General features: G+C 41.5%; 1 protein-coding gene across 2 annotated transcripts in view; it reads left to right on the forward strand.

Annotated features, from left to right (window-relative positions):
• The window catches only part of LOC114549913 (plexin-B2), a 227618-nt gene that overhangs the window by 83810 nt on the left and 128031 nt on the right, over positions 1 to 15777 (forward strand). For both annotated transcript variants that reach the window (XM_028570246.1, XM_028570249.1), the window contains exon 3: positions 9250 to 9302. The gene's annotated coding sequence lies outside the window, so the exon portion shown is untranslated. The remainder of the gene's footprint in view (positions 1 to 9249; positions 9303 to 15777) is intronic.

Consider the following 15777-nt stretch of genomic DNA (forward strand, 5'->3'; position numbering starts at 1 on the left):
TTTAATGCACCGGAAATACTACAATGTTTTAGAAGATGATGTACCAGCTTTTTTTTGTCCAAACGCACGCACACATACTCTTACTTCAGTAAGAGAACCTGAGACAAAAGGCTAAACGTTTCTGTCCCCGTAGGGAAATGACACCCTTCGCACAACTAACTCCCGCATGAGGAAGCTGATAAAAACACATGATAATGGTTAAACCAAAAAGTCCCAATATCATAAATAATCAAATACCATCAAAACATTGATAATAATCAAAACAGAGCCAACATATCGGTCTTACAGTAGACTCACAGTCCTCCTGAACTCTGCAACAGTGCAGCATAAAGACACAGTACCGTTTAAACAGGGATTTTGCCCTGCATGCCTTTGCCCTCATACATAAACTGATTAACTGTGTGTGTGTGTGTGTGTGTGTGTGTGTGTGTGTGTGTGTGTGTGTGTGTGTGAGAGATCTGATGTGGTGACACAAAGCAGAAGTAGTCCGGTCTGTTTTGCTGCCCCAGCAGACGAGGAGAAAGAAGAGAGCGAATGGGATGGAAACAGAGAGGTGTTGTGTTTGGGAAAGGGTCAAGAGGAAGGATATATGTGTGTGTACGTGATGTTTCACAGCTGAGACCGTGTTGTCGGTCAGTCTGGGAATTGTGTGTGTGTGTGTGTGTGTGTGTGTGTGTGTGTGTGTGTGTGTGTGTGTGTGTGTGTGTGTGTGTGTGTGTACTGTGCATAGCTTAATTCCTCATGGAAGCCGAAGCAATAGCGCGTCTATTTCTTGTCCTAATTGCCTAAAATCCTACACAAATAAACCTACGCACACACGTTTTAGCAGTGGCATTGTTTTGACATTCATTATCTAATTTTTATCTCCGTGGGCTTGGCATTATGATTGACCCTTTCACATCGCAGAATCCATTTTAGTTTCTGCTATTAAAGTGTCCCAGTGAGCCAGCATAGGCACAGTACCAGGACCCCTGAAAGTGACGCAGCTCAGTGGAGTGGAGACATCAGTAATGTTATCATTTACACTTGTGCTTTTCCTATTGTAACATGTCAAAATGTCCGCTGCCACAGAGCTCGCTGACCCGAACATAAAGCCGTCACGATTCCCACACCTGTGTAGCTAAAGTATTTAGCCACGGAAACAGGACTCACTGATGCATTTATCACTAAAGGTTGTTGTTAAGCGTGTGAAACTGGCCTCACTGTGTCTATGTAGGTGTGTCCTGAGCAGTCTAAGCGAAGCGTGCAGTTGTTTTGGCAGTTTGTAAATTGTAATTTCACCTTTTCAAGCAGAACCTGTGACCTCACACAAACATCACCTCAGGCGACTCTGACTGTGAATCACCATCACAAGAATAACATCATCTGCAAAGAGTCGATGTCACTCATCATTTTTAAAATCACTGAGGGGGAGAAAACTAGTCTCGTTCTATGTGCAAAATGTAATTTTTAGTTTTTATATGGATCATAGTGACAGGTATGGCAACAAACTGTAATTGGTCATTTTAAAACAATAAAGAAGAAAAAAGGTCGCAAAAATAGTTGAGATTCTGTTGCTTTTTCTCAGGTTTCACATCATCATTGTGAGATGAATATTTGTAGCCTGGTGAGACCGACCTGATCTGGCGAGCTCCAGTTCTCCACTCGCAGATCAGTCTGGCATCTTGAGATAGAGAACATTTTGAGCCGTTCGCCAAATGACCGGGCCAATCAGTGTTGGTTTTGAGGCGGGTTTAGGTGGTGATAGACAGATGGTTTATCCAATCAGCTGACCAGTATTTTCAGACAGCGGTGGCCCTAATTCTGTTAGCTGCTCACTAATGCTTTTTCCTCTTGGTTCCTTCTTTTGGAATATGGACCGGGAACCTGAAATGGTGTCTTTTATTCCTAAATTCTCATTACACAAACGGCAAATCTCCTTTACCGACATGTTGCCTGCTTGCTGAGCTAACGAGCTATGCTTTGCCTGCAGCAGCAGGGGCGGGCTTGTGGTTGTATTTTCATATGCTTCGTGGCTCTGATTGGTTGATTTGGCCCATCTATCACCAACATAGGTGATAGACAGATGGTTTATCCAATCAGCTAACCAGGATTTTCGCCCCTTGCCAAAAGTTCTCCAACGGAAAGTTCCCAGATGGATATGCCGAGCAAATGCGAAGCGATCCATCTGGTGGAGTCAGGTTAGAATATTTGTGGGTTTTGGAGTGCTGCTTAATGGAAAATGTGACGGACATTTTGGCTACACGCCGACCTGCCAGTCAGGACAGAGGCTTAGCAACGCTAACCATGGCACTGTGGACAGTGACATAAACCTGAACTTGTTTTTGACTGTCCGTGTTTTCTTCTTAAACTTCGACCCTCTCACTGTGTGTTTTCCCCTCATCAAAGTTGATTGGAACATGTTTGTCTTGTTCAGCGTTCTGCCAACCAAGCTAGCTAGCTAGCTACTGCTAGTGTTAGCTGGTAACTTAAGAGAAAGTTTTCTCATAGAAATAAAATGGATAGGAAAGGCCATTTCCATTCAAATCAATGTAGCAATGGTCAGAGCGACAGCTATTTTGTATGTGTACCATTGCCATGGTAACGTATAGTATAAGTCAACTTCTGGCGAGTCGCAGAGCTGAGGTTTTGTAGCCAAGACTGATGGCTTTTTTTTGGCTCGTTTCCTGTGAACGATGTGGCGAGGCGGTAACGTTAAGGCGGAGTTAGCGCGCTATGTTAGCCAACTAACAAGTTGTCCACCTGCTGGTTGGTTCTGCCATGCTGTCATGCTGCATAGGTTACAGAAATTGAGCTAGGTCTGAAGTTAGCGGTCCGCTGACCCACTGCCGCTGGGTCTAAGCTGGGTCTAACGTTAAAGTTCCCCAGATTAAAACTCTCACCAAAATGCATCCTAGGGTATTTTTGTGAATGTACGTGAGTCAGACTTTAGTTTAAAAGCATATTTAGGACCGAATCGCCACTTTTAAGATTCACCGTATTCTTGTTTTTGGGTCAAATGGCCTTTTGAATGCGAGTGCTAGGGGCACTCTCATGCTAGTCTCAAAATACCTATTTTTGAAATACTAAGAAGGCTCGACACAACATGAAAGTTTGCTTTAAGTATCACCAGGAGCTCTACACCTGAACGCAAGCATTGACAACATTGTTTGTGTACACAGAGTTTACTAAAAAAGTTTTTGAGCAACTCACCACAGCTGTTGTTGTTTCCGGCCACTACCACCTCGGCAGTCAAAACGAGTCGATATCCAAATGCGAATGAATGGACTCCATATGAGGCTCCTTTTTCAACTCCAAGGTCAATATTGTTTTTCAGTAACAACAAAACAACGACTTATCCGTGCATTTGTATGGAACTAAGCTTTAGGAGCTTTCCGTCTTTACTCTCCTCCCTGTTACGTTGCATTCGGAGATCGATTGTTTTTTGCTGACAAAATGGCTGCGGCCGGAAACAACAAGAGCTACGGTGAGTTGCTGAAAACCTTTCTTTTTAGTAAATCTGTGTACACAAACAATGTTGTCAATGCTTTCGTTAAGGTGTAGAGCTCCTGGTGATACTTGAAGCATAGTTTCATGTTGTGTCGAGCCTTCTTAGTGGTTTAAAAATAGCTATTTTGAGGCTAGCATAAAAGTGGCTCCCATTCAAAAGGCCATTTGACCAAAAAACGAAAAATACGGTCAATCTTAAAAGTGGCCCTTCCGTCCTTAATATGCTTTTAAACGAAAGTTTGACTCAGGTACATTCACAAAAAGACCCTAGGTTGCATTTTGGCGAGCGTTACGCTTTAATAGACGGACCCCTAGCTTTGAGTTTCACATGGAGTCAGTAAGGAGAGAACAGTCTCTAAAACGCACCGTTTCTGTACAACATGCTGAGCCAATGGCCCAATTACATCCAAACCTTTGAGCTTGTAAGGATGAAACTTTTCGCCATATGGTGTCTTATCGTTGACTTTGTGTTCCAGTCTCTGTATTATCATTATTATTATTATTTTTTTTTCCCACGGTTTTGTTCTTGCCTTGAAGATCTAACATACACACTAAAAGCGAGTGTGTCAATCATGTTTTGGAGCTCTACCATCTTTGTTTCCTCTACTTTTAAACAGGTTTGTTAAATGTAAATACCTCTATACATACAATAAAAAAATTAGATGGGACACACACACACACTCCCATAGCCTATTAATCTAAAATAAGTTTAAAAAAACATACATTTTTCTAAAAGAAAGGTATAATAGTTAAAAGTGTGAGTTAACGTGTCTCTGTATTTAATGAAGCACTGTGTCTTTGTCTCTGGACGTGGCTGCTGTTGTTGGAGAGTTTCTCTTGGCACATGACACACCGTGTGTGTGTGTGTGTGTGTGTGTGTGTGTGTGTGTGTGTGTGTGTGTGTGTGTGTGTGTGTGTGTGTGTGTGTGTGTGTGTGTGTGTGTGTGTGTGTGTGTGTGTGTGTGTGTGTGTGTGTGTGTGTGTGTGTGTGTGTGTGTGTGTGTGTGCGCGCGCTAGACAGACCTAGACAGTGTGTGTTTTTTCCTGGCGAAGAGGTCAGACGGAGAGCTGCCTCCAATCTGGACCTGCTGCGTCTGTCTGTCCTCCGTCTGCTTCATTTCTATAAAAATTCTGCCAAAAATGGAGAGTAAATCAGGATTTGCAGTCACCGTGTTTGTCCAAAAACATTCGTTTTTTTTTAAAGTTAAATAATATGTAACCCTGGATTCACAGCCAGTTGTTGAATAATGTTGAAGAGAAGGAGAGTGGGAAATGGACGAGGTAGCGGCGAGGTCAGTGGAGGGTGAGTGGAGAGAAGAACGCACAATAAAACCTCTGAAAATGTATTTCAAGTACACTCACATGCGTCAGATGGACGCAGCCTTTGCTGTTGAGGTTAATAGAGGAACACAGACTCCTGAAGCTTTCAAAAATGAAACTTTAAATTTCTGTTATATTTGAATTGCTATAGTTTGAACGGAGACAACAATGAGAATAAGCTGAGCCCCACGTGATGAATGTGTATTGTCTTTTCACGGTTTTCAGGCTACGTCCTGATGATGGAAGGAAGCATTGTGTCGACTGATGCTTCGCCATCTGGATGTTTAGGTGTTGGATGTTAGATGCTTGAACATATGGACACACACACACACACACACACACACACACACACACACACACACACACACACACACACACACACACACATATATGAACGATTGAGTCCAGAAGCATAAGGTTCTTTGAGATAGAGTGGAGACAGACTGGGCCATTCTGTTGGATTGCACCGAAGGCCTCAACATTGTCAGAAGTGCTGCCAAACAACCCCCCACACACACACACACACACACACACACACACACACACACACTCACTCACTCACTCACTCACTCACTCACTCACTCACTCACTCACTCACTCACACTCTCTCTCTCTCTCTCTCGCCTCACTAGCTGCTTTGCTGCTTGTTTAAGTGCAAAGTAAAAAAGGTGACATTCGTTTGTTTCTACAGGAGAGTCAAGCACGAGGTGGAAAGTAACTAAGTACATTTACTCAAGTACAAATTTGAGATTGTGCTTTGTGTATTTCCATCCTTTTCAACTTTATACTTCAAGTATTGTATGTTTTACTCCTCTACATTTGTCTGACAGCTTTAGTTTTCAGTTTTCTTTACAGTTTTTCCTGCCCAGGGAAAACCACGTATCTCCAGATGTTGAATGTTTGTGATAAACTGAAGGATGAAGTGTTCCTTTATGTGTTGAGAACATTCTCCTCCTTCTTAAGCTAAATAAAGTCTTTAAAAAGCCTCTCGGATCAGCTGGAAAATGCATCGTCACAAAGCTGAAAACAGGGCTGTTTTTCTGACACCGTGGAAAGATTTTCAATCTTTTTAGAGATGCGTGTCTCTCACAGGACAGCGAAGCTAAAACATATGATGATCCTACAGTCCCTCCAGAAAAACACGATTATGCAATCGCATAATTCAACGCATAATCAGCCAAAGTCTGCATAATTATGCGGTGCCGCATTTGTTTAAAAGCGCCGCACTTTCGCTGCATATATTGACGATTTCCGCGCAAAATATGCGGGGCTTGCATGATTTCATAATCCCCGCATTTTTGTTGCAAAAAAGTCACATGTATCTTAGCAGAAAGTTGAAAAATGTTGCGTTTACTTCACACAAGAGTAGCCATTTTCCCCTGTTGCCATGGGAACGTTATGAAGTGACGTTATTACGAATCAAATCACTTTTTTCTCTTTTTCATCAAACTGCAGTTTTTGCAAGTTCCCGCAATTTCATCGCATAAAATTGCATAAATATCCCGCATATTCCCTCGCATTTTTTAAGAAAACTCAAGGATTTTTGCCCGCAACAATCACAAAAAAACTCTTGCAAAAAACCTGCATTTTTCTGGAAGGACTGATCTTATAGAATATGATGCATTGGTGTAGATTAAACTACCCCAACAGTATATAAAGGAGTCAAAATCAGCACAAATGGGGCACCTGGAGAGCTTTCCTGGTAGAGAGCGCGCCCATATACAGAGCTTTACTCCTCGTCTTACTTTTCATACTTGAAGTAAAATTTGCTTATACATACTTCTACGTAAGTGAGGTTTTAAATGCAGGACTTTTAATGTCTGAAATGTCTCATGATATATTGTCTCTAGAAGGGTATTATTCAACTTTTGTTGTTGCAGGGTGGGGGGGCTGGATTTGTTACACTTTAATTTACTTTAGAATAACACACAATACACTGGAGGTGCGAACCTAAATTGAACCTACTACAGAAGCTGCTGTGGATCAAAGTGAACGTCAGGCTCATACTCACAGAACAGTGACGGCCTATGTTAATTCAACGTAATTAATTCACAAAAGGTGCCAGACATCTTGTATTATCTATGAGAGAGAGAGAGAGAGAGAGAGCCTGGAATAATAGTAAAAAGCTAAAGCCGTGCCTGAGTTTTAATAGACCCCGTCATCAGGGCATGAATTAAACTAAAGGCATATTAATTTGTGATAATACGAGCACAGAGCCTCCAGTTTTTCTCTCATAAGGATAACATTAATGCTTATAGGCTCTAAAATAAAGGGACTTTTTTTCACTGAGGAGATAAAGGAGAAATCAATTTGGGGAGTAATCTTCGTAATGAGACAACAAAACAGACAAGAAGCTGCAGACACCGCGAGTGTATAATGAACACAAAGAGGCTCCCAAATGTTTGCAGAACAAGCCCGTTCACAGGTATCTCCACTTTCACTTCACCAGTGATGGAAGAGGTATTCAGATCATTTACTGAAGTAAGCGTACTAATACAGAGTTTCTGCAGGTTTCACCAAGTCACATTTAAGACCTTTTTAAGACCATTATGAATGAAATTCAAGACCTTTATCACAACATCCACTGAGCCCTAAATTCAGTTTTTTTTTAAGCCAAGTATTGCTAAACTTCCCTTCCCCATAGATAAAACACCAATACAGATAATCTTCAAATTGCCAAATATCGGTCCCGATAATTGCCCCCAGTTAAATCCCCAGTTTTTGCACCTTACTTCATTGTTTATATTTTGTTTATTTGGACTCCCTCCCACTTTGTAGGGCAATTTCCCTCTAGATAAATCAAGTTTTATCTTGTCTTCTCTTAAATGTTCATTTAGCTGTTTGATTTCATGTAAACTGACAACAGCATTAATGATCAGCCGATGTACTTCATGATGTTCTCGACTTGTTGCTCGCCTTGATTATAAAAGAACGGAGTCGTGGCATCTGCAAGAATAACTTTAATCTGTGATTTAAATACTGCATTTATTATTACCTAAATATCCTTTTAAATGGCTTCACTACATTGTGAAATTGCATCTAAAGCAGTAAAGATTTTAAACACACTTCAACAATCATAATAATGTTTTTACAGCCAGACTCCTATTTGTTGTATTTTAGAGCTCCACCTTGTTACCCCCACCCACCCACTCTCAACCCAACAGCACAGAGCTGAGAAAAGTCTCCTTCAACTTTTATTACTTATTGGTGACAATATAACCGCTATCACTCCTCTAATTATAGCATCATATTAAACCTCAATGACACTGGAAGATTACAAGAGCAGATGGACTGAGAGCTGTAAAAGTGTTAAAAAGCAACAGTGCAGCAAGTTGTGCAATATGGGCCTCCACCGAAACACGATGCAGTCCCTCCCGGAGCTAATCACTGACAAACATGTCACAGAGTTTTGACCTGTAATCCGAGTGCAACCCTCGGGCCAGTTATCGATTCCTTCACGGTTCAGCCCACTCAAGCTGTGTTTAGATATCGCATGACTAAATGGACCCAGCTTTACTTGAGTACGTCCATTTTGTGCTACTTTATACTCCTACTACACTACATTTTTTAACAGCTTAACGATTATTAATGCAAAATATAAATCAAGTAATACATGTATTTATTTATTTGAATCTGCCCACTCCACCGAGTTGACTGATTCGTCTGGCATCACGACAGGAAACGGAGGCCTGTTGGTTAAAATATGGTCGAGCCAATGAGTGCCGCTGGAGGGGACTAAAAATAAGCCAATCAGCTCCAGGGGCGGGACTAATGCCGTTGTCAAGCTGTCTCAATTTCTCCCGAGATCCTAGTTTGTGTTTACTTTGCCTTCTTCACTCTTAAATCCCCGGCGAAACCAGTATGTCGACGTGACCTTAGATTCAGGCGGATACGTTGGTCTCCAGTGATTGGTTAGGGGAAATCCAATCCCTCTCCCCCACAGAAATCGGTTAGAGTGGAGGCAGTGTCAGACTGAAGATGGAATATATTTTATTCTGTATAATGAGTACTTTTACTTTTGGTACTTAGAAATGTTTCAATTCTAATACCATTGCACTTTTACCTAAAGAGATATTTTGCTGATTTAAATCCAGCTCTGTGTCATGGCAGTGTTGGCAGCGTGTTGACGAATGGTGTTCGGCTTCCGTCCGTGGCGCCAGAGCACGAAGCGCCCTGCGGAGCAGCAGAGGGCCACCGAAGACTTCTGCTGCCACAGAGGGAAACCGAACATAGTTGCCCACAAACACACTGCCCACACAAGGATGACACAGAGCTGGTTTAAAATGGCCACATTTTGAATGCATGACTTTTACTTGTCACAGAGTTTTTCGTCACTGTGGTATTGCTACTTTTGCTTGGGTAAAAGATCTGAGTACTTTGTCCAGCACTGAACCAAACTGTTTTTTACAACGTCAGTCATTTTTGTTGTGTTTCCTTCAGGAGAGTTTGGTGGTTGATGTCATCAGTGATCCACAGGCCTGAACGCTGAACAGGTAAGGAGGGATTACAACTTCCTCTGACTTTTATTCTGAAATCTTGTCATTAAAAAAAAAACTTTCTTTTTTTGGCTTTTATTTCTTATCAGACTACTTTCTCTTCCACCCTTGCCACTCAGTATTCAAATCATTTTTCAGGCTTCCTCCGCCGTCGTTGGAAAGCATTGTGGGTTCACATGAATGTTTATTTTGGCAGCGTCAGATTCTTGTGTGGTTTTTGTGCGTGTGCGTGTGCGTGTACGTGTGTGTGCGTGTGTGTGTGTGTGTGTGTGTGTGTGTGGCGGAGCAGCGAGTTGGGTTAAGGGGTTAATTGAGGCTTTAGGCCGTTTTAAAGAAATGAATTCTTGCGGAGACCCTGCTGCCCCTCATATAAACACTCTTCTCACATATCAGCCAATTACTGACACTTTAAACACACCCCTCTCTCTCTCCTATTATATTGCTTTTCTGCTGCTATTTGAACTTTCATACACAAACACAAACAACATTATAGTCTCCTAATACTGTGGTAAGATGATTACGGTGGGCAAAAATACAAGTTTTTAAGACGGAGAAATAAGTATAATTACCCAAACTTGACTAACTTACCCCTAAAAGTCTTTTCACAGACTTTTTGGTCCATGAAAAAATTTCCTCACTTCATGGTTTAAATCTCAAACTGGTCCTCGCAAAGATAATATGAGCGCACAAGAGCGTGTGCACACACACACACACACACACGTTAAGCTCCAGGTAAAGTAGATGTCAACCACGAGTGGATAAGTGATTAAAATAAAACCTTTGTTTACACACAAACGCACTTTACAGATCTTCAGGCCAGATCCTCAACGACATGTCCAATCTTGCGTCCACATTTTCTCGTCCACTTTGATTCTGGGTAGCATCCAGCAATGTTCTGGGTTGCTTATTTCAAAATTTGAAATCTCACACAACCTGGCTAGTTTTGCATTGAGGCTGCAGTTAGTGTCACCGTACAGGTGCTTGTAGTACTCTGACGATATGGGTCGTTTGTTCCTACACTCTAATACGACCCACTGGAGAGTTTTTCTCTGTCCTCATATCCTCATACCCATAAACCAGAGAACGTAACGCCGTTAATGTTGCAAAGCGATTGCAGTTTGGTTACATTTAGGCACAAAAAGTACAAGTTAAGTTAAGAAAAACATTATGGTTTTAGTTAAAATTATCTATGACGTCGCTTAACTTTTGGTTACGCACGTGACGCAGAAAATGGTGTAGTTCCATTTGTCCCGTAAAGTTAAAAAAACAAAGTTTACTTCTATTTTTTAACGATCTCCTGGGTGAAAGTCCTGCGTTGGTTTGACCCAAGCTGCCTCCTAACGCAGAATTTGGCACTCTTATACTTCGTCGGGGCAGCCACCGCCGGGCGCAGCCACTATAAACGTTAATATGAGTCGTAATTGCTGCTTGACAAACAACCTACGGGAGCGTTTTTGGGGGAAGGACAGTCTCGCTTGTATATAGTTATAAAAAATACAATTAAAAAAGAGGAAAGCACCAACTCCCCTGTGAATGAAATTGTTGCTACTTTCTGATCATCCCCTTTTTTATTGGATGGTTATATTGCTGTTTTGTTACGAGCACTAAAAGAAAAAGCTTCTCTTTACATACTTGGGCAGACGTTTACCCCTTGCCATCCAGTTTCAGTCCACACTAGATTTTGAAAGGAGGAGAAACATGGCTCCATTGTCCTCTGTGGGTTGAAAGCTGGGTGTGGTCAGGTTTTGGTCTGTTTTGGCTCGCGACCACACCCATCTTTGATGTAGATTTTGTACATAACGCCACTGTACATCAAAAACATGTTATTATCACTGGTTTGCATGGCAAGTCGCATTATTAGACTGGGTGAAGTTACTCTTCGGATAAAGCTATAGGATGTTTACGCCGAGTGAAATATTCCAACCCAGGAGCTGTGATTGTTGGAAAGAGTGTTAAAGACGAACCAAAATGGCTTTTCATGGTTTTATTTTGTGTCTGAGTGAAATATTCAAACCCAAGATGCTGTGTTTTTTTTGTTTTATGGTTGCACCGTTCCTTCAAATGGAAATATTCTGGATGCTTTGTGCGTCATTTAAAACAAATTCCCTCAAAATTGAATCCGACATATTCATTTCATGTCTTTGGAAATGTTGGGATTTCCACTAGAATTTAAGATCTGGCCGGATAATGTGAGATTTGTACTGACTGATCCATTGCGAGTCAGTCGGGACTCATGTTATAGCCCCGTTGCTTTTTGAGCTTCCTGAGGTCGTGTTAGCTGCTGCATGTCTGCAGCTTCACTCAGCTTCGCTGTAAAAATGCTTCAGTATTATTGCACGTAGTTTAGGTCCTTTTTTCTGTCTGGTACACATTATCCACTACACACACACACACACACACACACGCACACGCACACATACACATACAGATTACCTACCACGTTAATGGTTGTAATACCTCAGTCTCTGTGACTGGCTGCAGGGTTATTTTGTCCATTAAAGGCTTTCTCTCTCTCAGCTCAACATGGTGTATTGTTTCAGAGGCTTTTCCATCTTGCACAAAATCAATCCAGTCATATAATATTTTGAAAATAATTTATATTAAAGTTGACAAGTCAATTAGTGAAATCAGCAGCTTCAGCTCAAAACTATGTTGATGTGGCCCTTCAGAAACCATGGGAAACCGTCAAGTGCGACCGGTTGATTTGACCGGTCGTCCGATCTGAATGACTGGTTTCTATGATCTGCTTTTGTCTGCCGACTCGCATTAAAGCTTTGTCACTGTGTTTTGGATGTGTTTTTCTCCACTTCCCCTTCTGTCTTCCATCCATCACTGTTTCCATCTTTCCTCCATGTTCTCAATATCTCATTCCCCTCTGTTGTGTTATCCAATGTGTGTTTAAATAGTTCTTGTTCCCATAAACGGCTTCATTTTCTCAGCCTTCCATGGGAGCTTGTACCTTGTCACTCTTAAATCTTATGAAAGCAAATACAAGGCTATGTAGTCGCATTTGAGGTGGACCGCCTACGGCTGATAAGTCCGGCTCAAAGCAGTTTTATTCTTGTGTCATGGTTTCTTTTTGCGTGTCTTTTCCTCCTGAACAAATAATGCAAACCGCAGTCATATAAGCTCAAACCTCAACTGTAATTCCAGCTCTGGACTAGAAGTCTAATCCTAAAACTTAACCCAAATACATAAATATAAACTAGAAGAGCTGTCCACTTAAGAGTTGAGACTTGGAGTCCTATTTGACTTGTCTCTGTAAAGTCCACGTCTTCTTTCCACAATCTCCGATACAATCGCAACAGTTGTTTTTATTTATTTATTTATTAGTACATGACTTTATATAGAAACTCTGAGTAACACTGTTTTCTCTTTAAATATTGAACATCGGTACAAAGCACGAGTTCTCAACAGATTCAGTCCAAAAGATATCAATACTGACCCTCTCAAAGCCACATCAGTCAGCTGTAGTGAGTGATTAATATCACCGCAGGTTCAGTAAATACAACTTTAAGATGTTTGGATATCGAAAAGAGCTTTCAGCAAGGCATCTCTTTTTCACTTTGCTATTAATCTTCATCATTTCATCACTTAGCTCACTGCTGCAACTCTCTCTCTCTCTCTCTCTCTCTCTCTCTCTCTCTCTCTCTCTCTCTCTCTCTCTCTCTCTCTCTCTCTGTGTGTGTTGTGTTTGGATTTAATCCCAGAAATTCATCACTGCATGAAATGTGAGTTGCCTGGGTTTGACTGGATCACACACACACACACACACACACACACACACACACACACACACACACACACACAGATGGCAAACATCTCCTCAGACCTGACAAAACTCAGTGTGTGTTCATCTTTGTCATTATATCTCCTTAATCAGCTCATTAATCCATAACCTTAATGATGCAGAGAGGTGGGGGGCGATAGAAAGAAGGAAGGAAGGAATGATGGAAAGAAGTGTGGAAGGAAAGAGGAAAAGAGGAATGAAAAGCAGGACCGGATGGACTGATGGAAAGGGGGAAGGGAGGAAAGAATTAAAGAAGTAATGGAAGGAAGTAAGGACAGAATGATGGAACAGAAGTAGGGATGGAAGGAAGGGACGAAGGATGAAAGGGAGGGAGGAAGAAATGATGGAAGGAAGGAAGGAAGGAAAGAAGAAAGGAAGTGGAAAAAAGGAGAAATGGGAGAAAGGACGGACAGAATGATAGAAGCAAGAGAACGGAGGAGGGAAGAATGAAAGGAAGGGATGATGGAAGGAAAGAAGGAAGGAAATTATGAAGGAAAGGACTCGGAGGAAGAAAAGGGTCTTGGACTCGAATGAAAAATGAAATATGGAGGGACACTACAAGAAAACCAGAAACGATGGAGTTTAAAAAGTTTCAAAGCCACTGAAGAAAGCCAATAAGGATGAAATCAGCGGAAAGGAAGAAAAAGAAACTGCAGAAAAAGAACAAAAAACGGAAAGGAGGAAAAAGTTAGTGAGAGGGAGAAAGGGACGAGAAGGCTAAGTTGATGACTCGGAGCAGACTTTTATCAGCTGCCAACTGGTACTGTGGTGTGTTTATGTGTGTGTGGTGAGACTGAAAAGTTGCAGGATGGTTGCCAGTAATTTCTGTGTGTGTGTGTGTGTGTGTGTGTGTGTGTGTGTGTGTGTGTGTGTGTGTGTGTGTGTGTGTGTGTGTGTGTGTGTGTGTGTGTGTGTGAGAGATATTTCTTATTTTCTTTTCTGTGTTAGCCAGCCGAGTGTGGCTGCTACACTGCGGTGGAAGGCTTTATAGTATTTTCTTTCAGCTGCTCCAAGAGTTGCCCTGGGATTGGACCAGGAGAAAAGTCGGTCCGCTCTTTGTTTTGCCTTTCATTTTTATTTGCTGCAATAAGTCTTATTTTTAATTTTCTTCTTGCAGTGAACTCCCACAGATCCTTTCCTATTCAGCCATGGCTACTGCTGCTGGTTTGGATTACTATCAGGTCTTTTCCTACTCCTTCCTACTTTTTAACCCTTGTGTTGTCTTCCTGTCAACCATGGAAAAAAAAAAACACTGTTGTTGTCCCTATCTCAATGTTTCAGTCATTTTTTTTCAAAAGTTTTTTTTTTCCATTGTTTTGGTCACTTTTTTCAACATTTTAATCGCTTTTTGGGACTTTTTTTCCACTTTCTCACAATGTTTTGTCACTTTTTCAATGTTTTGGGTGCTTATTTTTGATGTTTTTTTTTGTTATTAATTTTTTTTTTACATTTTAGCAGCTTTATCGACGTCCCATATTTTCTGATATAAAAAAAACTTTGATAACCGGTCAAATTTGACCCGAGGAGTGGCCGGGTAAGCCCAGTTGGTAGAGCAGGCGGCCCTTTGCTGCATGTCATTCCCCCCTCTCTATCGCTCGCTCTCTCTCTCTCTCTCTCTCTCTCTCTCTCTCTCTCTCTCTCTCTCTCTCTGAAGCGTCTTAAATGCTTTCCCAACGAGTTTAATGTAGCAAGAAGACACTTCTTCATCACAGCGGGCTTCCTTTTGTCTCTCACAGCTTATTCCAAAGACACTCGAAAGATCCAAGTCATCCCGTGCGCTGGCTGAAGTAGCTGTTGTGTAACATCAGCGAGTTCTAGAGACAGCTTCACCGTGTCACATACAGTAGCTCATATTTGACCCCGAGGGATCCATTAATCAATAATTACCACTTCATCAGTCATGCCCACATGCCATTTGACAGTAATGGGGTTGCGTATAATCATTTGGGTCTTTTTTTTTTATATATATTTTTTTTCCGATGCCGGTGCTAAAACGGTGTCTGAACCAAGATTTAAAATAAGAGCCAAAAAAACGACAGTCGGCAATATTAAAGAACCGGTTGTAATTTAATGTTTTCTGAAATTGGTATTGAAATAAGTCTCGTTTAGGAACCGGTATCGGTACTGGTATTGAATATTGTTGAACGATACCCAGTCCTAGTCATACCCGACACTGGACAGTAATAAAGTCCACCGTTGGGTTTCATCTTTCTCTTTCCGTTTGTCCTGAATTTCTTGAATTTTTCTGATATTTAATTGAATTGCATTTGCGTCTTTTCTTCTTCCTCATTTCCTCCTTTTTGTTTTCTCTGTTAAGTGCTGGCCCGCGGCGTCCATTATTTGGTCATACAACGGTGTGTATTGTGGACTTCACGGCAGCACTTTGTTGTTACCCAGCCAAGAGCCGACTGTTTGATTCCTTTTCTTTGTGAACACAGAAGTGGCTGAATCAGGAAGACCTGCAGCTCATGTTTTATATACATGAACTTTGAAATGCTGCAGAGGAGAAGTGAAAAGGGTGGAGGGAGGGGAGGAGGAAAAGTACTGAAGCAGACTGTCTAAGCTGTCTGCTACATTTAAGCTTTTATGGACAACAGCGGGAACCCTCCCTGCCTCTGATGGCTTTAACAGCTTACCTCACTGCTCTCCACAGCCTCTTTTCTCTATTATTCTCTCCATTTC

Source organism: Perca flavescens, chromosome 23, assembly GCF_004354835.1.
Source record: "Perca flavescens isolate YP-PL-M2 chromosome 23, PFLA_1.0, whole genome shotgun sequence".
NCBI classification, from domain to species: Eukaryota; Metazoa; Chordata; class Actinopteri; order Perciformes; family Percidae; genus Perca; species Perca flavescens.